The sequence below is a fragment of the Rhipicephalus microplus genome, chromosome 10 (genome assembly GCF_043290135.1).
Source record: "Rhipicephalus microplus isolate Deutch F79 chromosome 10, USDA_Rmic, whole genome shotgun sequence".
Lineage (NCBI taxonomy): Eukaryota > Metazoa > Arthropoda > Arachnida > Ixodida > Ixodidae > Rhipicephalus > Rhipicephalus microplus.
Window position 1 is genome coordinate 50,903,350 of NC_134709.1, and position 11,498 is coordinate 50,914,847.

Here is an 11,498-nt window from a genome sequence, read left to right on the forward strand (position 1 = left end):
ATACATGCATAGAGGTTAACATAACTTTGTAATTTACATAGAGTACACTATAGATATATAATTGCACAAATCATTCAATACACGACCGAAAGAAAATATGAGAAAATATGAGGTGGTTACAAATCGCCATGCCTAGCGTACACCGACATATTCTCTATAGCTGACACTCATCGGCATGCGCGAGATATTATATAGTGTCAATGTAATTATTTGCAAGAAAGGAACGTATTTCATTAAAAGTGTTGCTTCCCAGCTGAAAGTTAAATTCGTATGAAGCATTTAGTAGCCTCGGAAGTCTGTTTCCTAACATATGTCGCCCATATGTTGTTCTACAAGTTTTAACAGTCCAAATTTCGCAGTTTCGCGTTTTATAAGGCTGACAATTTCTTTTAAGGTTGGCAAGTTCTGTCAAGAATACATGTTTCCCCTTTAATTCTTGTTTATAGGCTTTCGTTAATCTAAAGTTGTACATCTTCTCAAAAGGCATTACATTATACTTTTCAAACAACGGGTAGGTGTGAAAATGTGAAGGCACGTCCTCTACAGCACGTAGAAATCTTTTTTGTAGACAATACAATTTTTGTATGTTTTCTTGACTAGTGGATGCCCAAACTAGATGGCAATAGTTAATTCTTGAGGAAAATAAAGAGTTGTAAATTAATATCATTACATGTCTCGGAAGGATCAGGCGATTCCGGTAGACTAGTCCCACTATTTGAGATAACTTACTTGATATTGTGTCGATGTGCTCGTTCCAAGAAAGGTTTTCCTGGAAGACCACTCCTAGTGTTTTAATGTTGGGTACAATATCAACCGGGGTCGAATTCAGCAGTATTTGTTGCGTCAATGTTACCTTTGAAGAAGGGTTTATTGACGACTGTTGCGACGGTGGTCCTACGAAGAAACACGATCGTGCAAGAGCAACGGTCAAGCAGATGCCGGCGATGATCAGCACGAGCCGAGCGAGCGAAGCCCAGCACCCAGTACCCAAGCGGTGGCGATGTTGCTTGCCAACGACGCTCTTTCTTCTTCACAATTTGCCCCCGCCGAAAAAGAGCCATCCTGGCGACCTAAGAGTCTGGAGGCAGAGGGCTATAATATGGCTTAAGGCGGGCGACGTGGACGATGTCACGTCCACGCCGGCGCATGTCGTCAGATGGGGAAAGTGGCTCGATGAGAAAATTCACCGGCGAGGTTTGCTCCAAAACGCGGTATGGGCCCTCGTACTTTGGAACGAGTTTTGAGGAAATGCCGGGGGTTTGGTAAGGAACAGCCAGCCATACAAGTGATCCCGGGGAATAGCTGGGGCTTTGTGAAGAGTCGACGTTGTTTTCTTTCTGGCGCTGTTGTTCTCGAGACGTAAAGGTGCGTGCGAGTTCACGGCACTCTTCCGCATTTCGGGCAGCTTCGGACACAGATGGGCATTCGGATGCGTCAGGACGGTATGGAAGGAGAGTATCGATGGTGTGGGATGGTTCGCGTCCATAAAGAAGAAAGAAAGGTGAAAATCCAGTGGTAGACTGTGCCGCGGTGTTATATGCGAACGTAATGAATGGAAGAATGCGATCCCAGTTAGTATGATCGGATGTCACATACATGGCGAGCATATCGCCAAGGGTGCGGTTAAATCTTTCCGTGAGCCCGTTAGCCTGCGGGTGGTATGCCGTGGTCTTGCGATGAACAACATGGCATTCAGAAAGCAGAGACGTGACGACTTCTGATAGGAAGGCTCGACCTCGATCGCTTAGTAGTTCTCGAGGTGCACCATGTCGTAATATGAAGCGATGAAGGATGAAGGATGCTACGTCCCGCGCAGTGGCACTTGGAAGGGCGGCGGTCTCAGCGTAGCGTGTTAAATGGTCCACAGCGACTATAATCCACCGATTTTCATCTGATGTTGTCGGTAGAGGGCCATAGAGATCAATTCCGATCCGATCGAAAGGTTTGGCAGGGCACGGAAGCGGTTGAAGCGCACCGGACGAGTGGAAAGGCGGTGATTTGCGACGTTGACAGTCAGGACAGCCCATAACGAATTTTCGAACGAAATTATACATTCCGCGCCAGTAGAAGCGATGGCGAATGCGTTCGTAAGTTTTGAAAACTCCGGCATGACCACATTGGGGATCGTCGTGAAAGGAGGCGCAGATTTGTGATCGCAAGCTGCGCGGGACAACCAAGAGCCACTTACGACCTTCGGGGGCGTAGTTGCGTCGGTGTAGTAGCCGATCACGAATGGCGAAATGAGCAGCTTGACGTCGGAGAGATCGTGGTACCGCAGTGGTTGACGATCCAGAAAGACAGTTAAAAAGAGAAGCGATCCACGGGTCCTTGTGTTGTTCACTGGTAAAGGAGTCGAGGTCCAGAGATGCGATGGAGATACCAGTGGTTCCGCAGGCCGAGTCGGGAGGTAAAGGCGAACGCGACAGGGCGTCGGCGTCAGAATGCTTGCGTCCGCTGCGATAGATGACACGAATGTCGTACTCCTGGATTTGCAGTGCCCACCGAGCTAGGCGGCCAGAAGGGTCTTTCAATGTGGCGAGCCAACAAAGTGCATGGTGGTCCGTTACCAGGTCGAATGGGCGACCGTACAAATAAGGGCGGAACTTGCGAAGCGCCCACACTAGCGCCAAGCACTCTTTTTCAGTGACGCTGTAATTGGCCTCAGCTTTAGTAAGTGTGCGACTCGCATAAGCGACGACGTATTCGGAGTAGCCCGGCTTGCGTTGGGCGAGGACGGCGCCTAGACCAACCCCACTAGCGTCTGTGTGAACTTCCGTTGCAGCTGTTGGGTCGAAATGCCGAAGAATTGGAGGAGATGTTAGCAGACTACGGAGCGTGGCAAACGCGACGTCGCAGTCAGAAGACCAGGATGAAAGGTCTGCATCACCGCGTAGGAGGTTGGTCAGTGGTGACATGATCGATGCAAAATTTCTCACAAAGCGCCGGAAGTACGAACATAGTCCGACAAAACTGCGTAATTCTTTCAGTGTAGTAGGTTTCGGGAACTCAGCGACTGCTCGCAGTTTTGCAGGGTCGGGTCGAACACCATGCTTGGAGACGATGTGCCCTAAGATGGACAGCTCTCGCGCGGCGAAGCGGCACTTTTTAAGGTTCAGTTGGAGCCCAGCGTTGGTTAAACACGTCAGAACCAGTTGGAGCCGAAGCAGATGCGTAGTAAAATCGGGAGAGAAAACGACAATGTCGTCGAGGTAGCATAGACACACAGACCACTTCAGTCCACGCAGTGTGTTGTCCATGAGCCGTTCAAACGTGGCAGGAGCATTACAAAGACCAAATGGCATTACGTTAAATTCGTACAGGCCATCTGGTGTAATGAACGCAGTTTTCTGGCGATCAGCTTCTGCCATAGGAACCTGCCAGTATCCAGATCGTAAGTCTAAGGAGGAGAAGAATTCGGCTCCTTGTAGGCTGTCAAGGGCGTCGTCTATGCGCGGTAATGGATAGACGTCTTTCCGCGTCACCTTGTTTAATCGCCGGTAGTCGACGCAAAATCGAATCGATCCATCTTTTTTTCGAACTAGAACGACAGGAGATGCCCAAGGACTGTGCGATGGTCGAATAACGCGACGGCGTAGCATCTCTTCGACCTGGTCGTTGATGACGTGACGTTCTGCAGCAGAGACACGGTACGGTCTTTGACGCAATGGCTGGTGCGAACCGGTGTCAATGTAGTGGTGCACTGCGGAAGTCCGACCCAATTGCGGCTGAGAAACGTCGAATGAATTCGCGAAGTGCTGGAGGAGATTAAGAAGCTCGGCGCGTTCATGGGCACTTAAGGTGTCGGCGATGGAACTCGAGAAGGTGTCACTCGATGAGCACTCCAGTGGGGAAAGGGCATGAAGTTCGGTCGAGGCGCTACTGCACGATTCGTCTGGCATGTTAAGGAATAAAGAGGAATCGAGGTACTCCACTCGACCTAGACATTCGCCGGCAAGTAGCGTAAGCGGTGCAGAAAGGGGGTTGTGGACGAAAATATTGCTTCGGCCCGCAGTGACGTCGAGTGTAGCGAAAGGCAAGGAAACGGCTCTGCGGCTCATGAAAATGTCGGAAGGTGTAAACATTACTGTAGCATCGTTATAGTCATCGCAGCAAACCGGGACAACGGCAAGAGAGGCTGGCGGAATTTCAGTGTCCTCACGCACGACAAGTTTTGGCGACCGCTCAAGGGTTTCGTGCAAAGGTTCGTCACACAGGTGCGAAAATTGAACTTCAGCGCGTGCGCAGTCGATGATGGCATGATGATTTGACAGAAAGTCCCACCCGAGGATAACGTCATGCGAGCACACCGAAAGGACGATGAACTCGACAACGTACATAGAGCCTTGGATGAATATGCGGGCCGTACAGGTGCCAAGAGGTCGAACTTGTTGTGCGCTAGCTGTACGAAGCGATAGTCCAGAGAGCGGCGTGGTCACTTTGCGTAGGGAGCGGCAGAGCTGGGCGGCTATAACAGAAACGGCAGCACCTGTGTCGACGAGGGCAAAGGTAGAAACACCATCGACAGATATAGCGACGACGTTAGCTGGTGAAGTGCGAGGACTTGAGCATTTCGACGACGGCGCAGTTCTTGCCTCTGGAACTGCGGCGTTCAGTTTTCCCGGTTGGAGGAAGCGGGTCTAGGACGCATTGGGGACAGTGATCGCCTGCGAGGAGATGGGGAGCGGGGAGAGTGAGTTTGAGGCTGGTGCGACCGAGACTCAGGAAAGTTAGTGTATCCATACTGCGGTGAGGGATAGGGAGCAGGCATGTGCATGGGCTGTGGGTCATGCGGTAACGGCCGAGTAGCATCGTGGAGTGGTTGGAAGCGACGGCGACAATATCGTGCCACGTGTCCTGGTGTACCGCAGGCGTAGCAGATCGGTCGATTGTCAGGAGTGCGCCAGGAATTGCTGACTCGCGGTGCAGCCCAAGGTGTCGAAAGAGGGGTAGAGTGGGGAGCAACTGCAGGCATGGGTGGCAAAAGCTGCTGGCGGGGTCTGCTGCGTACCACCTGGGCATAAGTAAGAGGCGCGGCCACGGGCTGCATAGCCGGCGCATGGGGAACAGTCACGGCCACAGGCTGCTGGTGGGCAGCGACGGGAACAGCCTGAGCTACCTCTTCAGCAATAACGTCGCGGAGTGGTGAGGGCAGACGAGAGGACGGCGGCTGCTGCGTGAAGGGAATCAACGACAGTTGCCGAGCTACTTCTTCACGCACGAAGTCTTTAATCTCTTGCAGGGTTGGTGCGTGGTCGGGAACGGAAGTGAGACTGGAGAGTGAGTCGGCGTGTGAGGAAAATGGCCGAGTCAGGGCGCGCTGCTTGTTCAACTCGTCGAAACTTTGACACAAAGTAACAAGTTCCGCAACGGTGGCAGGATTACGGGCGAGGAGCAGCTGATATGCACCGTCATTTATCCCTTTGAGGATGTGTTGAATCTTCTCCGACTCGGGCATGGTGGTGTTCAGTCGGTTGCAAAGTCCAATGATGTCTTCAATGTAGCTGGTGAAAGATTCCGTTGGCTTTTGTGCGCGAGTCCGCAAGCGTTGTTCGGCTCTGGACTTGCGGACTGCGGGTCGGCCAAAAACGTCAGCAAACAAGGTTTTAAAGATGGACCACGTCGTGATGTCGTTTTTGTGGTTGTTATACCACATTTCGGCCACGTCAGTGAGGTAAAAGATGACGTAAGTCAATTTGTCCGCGTCATCCCACTTGTTGTTTGCGCTCACCAGTTCATAGTTAGCGAACCAGTCTTCCACGTCGGTCTCATCAGCTCCGCTAAAGACCTTGGGCTCTCGCAAACGAAGAACGCCGGGGTTGCTGGGGGATGGAGTGGAAGAGGCAGGTTGCGCGTTGTTGGTAGCCATGATGGGAGGTAGCGTTCGGTTGCGCAGCTCCAGGTTCAGGCGACGGCGAATGGCAGCACCCAGGTTCAGGTGACGGGGAATGTCAGCACCTTCCACCAACTGAAGAAGGGTTTATTGACGACTGTTGCGACGGTGGTCCTACGAAGAAACACGATCGTGCAAGAGCAACGGTCAAGCAGATGCCGGCGATGATCAGCACGAGCCGAGCGAGCGAAGCCCAGCACCCAGTACCCAAGCGGTGGCGATGTTGCTTGCCAACGACGCTCTTTCTTCTTCACACCTTCTTATTTTTACCTCTGAATATTACAGATTTGGTTTTGCTCGTGTTTATTTTAAGATGGTTTTTCTCAGTCCAGCTATTTAGGTTTTCCAATACAAAATTTGCTTTGCCAACTAATTTGTCCGCCGAATTTCCTCGTAAAAATAAGCTGGTGTCATCAGCTTAAATATTAAATTCAGCGCTAGGGCTAATGCTGACCACGTCATTAATATAGATATTAAAAAGAAATGGTCCCAAGATGCTCCCCTGTGGTACACCAGAAGATAAAGGCAATAGATCGGAAAAACAGTCGTCGATATGAACCCTTTGTTTCCGATGTTCCAGATAAGACGTAATTAGGTGCGCGGCATTCCCTCGAAAACCGTAACGGTCAAGCTTTTTAATTAGAATTTGGTGATTTATGTGATCGAAAGCCTTAGAGCAATCAATAAACAGCCCAAGAACCAATTCTTCTTGTTCTAGCGCTGCCAAAAGTGACTCTTTTTGTTTTAGCAGTGCGAACTCCGTACTAAGTCCTTTGCGGAAGCCAAACTGTGAGCTGTTTAAGAGACTGTGCTTCTCTTCAAAATCTTTAAGACGATTTAAAATAACTTTTTCTAGCACCTTTGACATGACCGGCAGTATAGACAGGGGACGGTAATTTGCCATGTCGTTTTTGTTTCCTTTTTTGTGTAAGGCTGTTACACGGGCTACTTGCATTTTACGGGGGAAAACAGCCTGGCACAAACATAAGTTTAAAATGTGGGTAAGTATGGGTGCGAGCAAATCGGAGGTGTACTTTATGGGTTTAATTTGGAAGCCATCGATATCTTTAGCCATACTGGTTTTTAAGTTATGAATTATATTTACTACTTCAGCCTCAATAACTGGTTTCAGGAAAATAGAGCTGCTGTTATGCGCAATATTTTCAACGTCATTCTGCACTGTAGCAGGCTGTGAAACCCCTACAAAGTATTGATTAAACGCGTCTGCCAGAGACTTCCCTGTCAGCTGTACGTCGTTCACAATCACTTTGCTCACTTTATCAGGTGGGATGTTACGTTTTAAGATGGAATTTAATCTTTTCCAGATAAGATGGGCGCGCCCGTCAGCAGATTCAAATTGGTTAGAGTAATAGTCACACCTCGCTCTTTTTAAGTCCTTGTCGAGGCAGTTACGAATTTTTTAGAAGTCTCGAAATAGGTCTGGGGCTTTGTATTTATTGAATTGCCTGTAGAGCTTGTTTTTTTTCTCGTATTCTTTTCATAAGCTCCAGGCTAACCCATGGTTTCCGTGTGTTTTTACGTCTTTTAATATGCACATAAGGAAAGCAAGATTCATAGATAGAGCTCAAAATGGCGAGAAATGTTTCATAGGAACTGTTTGCGTCATTACAAGACAACACATCATACCAATCCACTAACTCCGTTCTCTCCCGAAACGTCAACAAGGCATGTACCGGCATTTTTTGCACTTTTTGTATTGGCTGCCGTATCTTCCGCACGTTTTGTTTACAGCAAATTAATATCGGCAAGTGATCGCTGAGGTCACACGTCAATACACCGGCTTTGATCTTATCGATGTGTAAATTGGTAAAAAACATATCAATAAGGGATGATGACTCAGTGGTCACTCTTGTGGGTACATCTATTACGTTTATAAGACCGTAAACCTTCAACAGTACATTCAGCTTGCATGCTGTGTCATCATTTCAGTGTATCTATATTTAAGTCACCACCACAGATAAAAGAGAGGCGATTTCGAGTAGAAAATTCAAAACATTGTTCTAGCTTATCGAGAAAATTTGACACCGAGCCACTTGGAGGACGGTAGCAGACTGTTATAACAGTGTTTTCTACTTTTATCGCCATTATTTCACAATTGTTTGTACAAGCAGACAGCTCTTGTAGTGATTCGCAAGTAAATTTTTTTTTTACTAAAATGCATATGCCACCACCTCGGCTTTTGGAGTGGTTTAAGTAGAAAGTGTTATACGATGGAATGCGAAAAACGGTAGTCTCATCAGTGGACCAGGTTTCGGTTAGAAATATTGCATCGAATGATTGTTTGATTTATTCAAGATATAATGACAGATCTGATTCCTTATTTCTTACTGATCGTATGTTCAAGTGGAAACATTTGAAGGATTTTATGAATTCCTTTCCTATGTGTTTTTCAAAGGCACGTGGTAGTACATATGTCTCGGTATTTTTATGGTTCATGTTTATGGCTTGGCCGTTGCAGTGTTTAGCTTAGTTTATCTAGGTCGCTTATGCATGTGACAACAACAGCCTTGTCCTTATCGTCTTTACGAACAAGAACTCGCCCGCTGTTGTGCCATGCGTGCTTGAAGTTAGCATCCTTTGCCCAGCTTTTTGTTTCTTGAAGCAAAGCACGAGTTCGTTTAGTTAGGTTCTCGAGTATGTACACGTGATCATCACGGCCTCGAAGTTTATTCCTGTTTTTCCACCACTTGTCCCTATCTGCCTGCCTTGCAAAACGGCAAATTATGCCCGATATTTTTCCTTTCTTGGATGGAAGACAATGAATTGCTACCACGGCATCGTCTGGAAGGGGCGGAAGCTCAACGTCAGGCGCCAGCGCATTTACTTTGTTTAGCCAGTCCTCGTTTTCCGTAGGCATGATGACATGGAATTATAGATTGAGACGCCAGCTTCTCCATTCCAGATTGTCGATTTCAGCTTCCAACTTCGGTATTGTGGTTTATTGGTAATTAAAAATTATTTTCGAATTTTTTGAGCATTTCATTTATCGGGCGCGTAAGAAGTGTGTGTAAAACGCATGAAATCACCATTATCCTGACATGGTCTAAAATTCGCCGGAGTAGGCCTTGAACGCGCAGCTGCAGCGTGACCTACCGGTACCACTCCAACACCTGTGGTGAGGGGAGCGCGTTCGTACGGACGCACGGAGGTACAGCGTAGCACAGGCTAGTCAAAGAGCTACTTCGCATCTGATATACTGAGTTTAGGGCCACAACTTCCGGCCATGGGTTTTCTGTGCCATGGAAACTTGAAGACGAACGACCCTTCATGAAATGTGGATCGTTGTGCGCGCACTGCCTCGGCAATGACTCGGTTTATCCGCATCGTGAGCATGCATGCTCTTCGCTTACGGGTGGGCTTGGCCTAACTACGTAAAAAAATGTAGCATCGACACGTTTATTCAGCTTCAGGTGTTGTTAGCTGTACCCAAGGAGCGAAAGTCGCCGCTGTACATCTTGCGTCTGGTTCAATAGCCAGCTGTGTATGCTGCGCGTAATCTTGCTTCTGCGTAATCTGAGAAATTAGGATCTAGGCCATACACAGGCAAGAAAATCGCTGTGGTGAATCGTATATCTATGGACACTGTCAACACTTCACTTTATGCTTTCATCCCATGCAGGCCATGCCGTTCATGCTTATTTAAAATTTGCGTATGCACTGGCCTTCGGTTTCACTGAGGCCAGCATATTTTGGTGGGGCCAGCCTTGGTTTTCTTTCGTTCAAAATGATTGTAACACAGGGTGCTGTTTCAGGACATCTGGTGTAAGTCGGGAAACTGAGGGCTGGTGCGGAGCGACAGCCGCTGTAGGTGACCCGTGGCAAACGAAATTGGAACTTAATGCTATGTTTCCTCAGAGCTCACACGTCACATAATTTAGTGGTTGCTGCGAAGGTTTATTTTTTAATTTTATGAAAAATTTAATCACCACGTACCGACCTTCAATGCCCTCGACTGAACGTGCTATACCACACGTTTACTCATGAAAATTTCATAACGCCGAATGCATCCCACAGAGGTTCGCGTTGTGACTACTTTAATGTAAAAAAAGAAGTTAAGGTAGTGGAGAACTACTCGGGGTCTTAGGTTCCGGGTAATCGCACTCAATAATGAATGTTCGTGTGCCTTGGCATATTTCTAGCATTACATTGTACTTTATGCCACGTTGGAGGGTCTCAGAGGCCACGTAGAATTAAGAGTCCGATTAAAAAATTCTAAGCCGCAAAGACGCCAGCTGAGTTCAGACACGTATTTTTTTTAATTTCTTGCCTGGGCGTGGGATCATTGTCCAACTCTGAGTGCTCATGCATACTCATGCACACTTCCGCTTACTTGTAGTTTGCTCACACTCCGCTGGTTGCAACAGATTGAGAACAGCTCAACATTCTGTAATGTGCAACGGCTTAACGCTTTCAAATCACTTTATTAACGGTACATCATGCCCATCAGGTGTGTTGACAGATGAAGGTCATCACTGATAATACTGAGTTAAAGTATTTCGGCATGCAATTGTCCGAGAACAACGCAATAACTTTTTGCCCAAGAGGCTGAGTAGCTCATGTCTTTTAAATGAAATTTCGTTACACACGATGCGAAATTAAATATGCCTTCGGTATATGCACTTTTTTTGCCAAAAGTGTTACAATGTACGTACCCGCTTCTTTTAACACGCTACTCCGACTTATTGTTGCAGTAATACCTCATCATGGCACGAGAGCCACGCCATTTATTTACAAAACTTCCCGACGCACGCCATTTCGCAAGGCTGACGACGGTTGATGCTCTGGGATGATATATCAACTTCGCGTGACACGTGACCATTTGGGTAGATTGCTTCACTATTTCAATTGAGCTACTTGCTTCGCTTTCAGCTGCTGAAGCCCTAAACGATTCCAATCGACAATTTGTCTTTATGACACTGCATTCAATCGGCATGGCGACTTCTTTAGGTTATGGCCAGTGCCGTACGAGTGTTCGATTGATTACCGCCACTCGCTTAACAAATGACAACCGCGAATCGACCGTGTTCTCGCATGAAGCTTCTTTCCTCACTTCTTAGCTTGCCGCAGAAGTTTTTATTGGTTCGTCATTACCACAATGCGTAGTGTCTGAGGGCCTGTAGAATAATTGATGCCGTTATGGCTTCCAGCGGGCACACACTGTGTGGCCCGTGCACCGGTGCATTAATTTCGAAGCGATGACAACTTGGCCGTTGGGTTTGGAGTGTCGCCGTTTCTCGTATTTCGGTAAAGCTCTCGCTCCAGTGCAATTGAAAACGTCGTAGCCACGCGGATTGTGAATAATGACTACTTTGAGGCGCTGCTCCTGCAGTGACTGCGCGAGTTATTTATCTTCAGTAAGTCTCACGACCGAAAGAAGGTCTGGTCGTTTCAAGCACGTTGCCGCAGTTGGTTCACTGTTACAAAGCGCCAGTTTGGCAGGAGTGGAAAGTGGCGTCGCATAGATTTTGTCATTGTTTCGTCGGTGTAAGCTTCGTGCCGCCGTTAGTGCTCATTAGCCGTGCGAAACTCGGGCACAGATGGCACAGCCACATCCCAGTAATTCCTAATATCTTCTCTCCGACTGAAT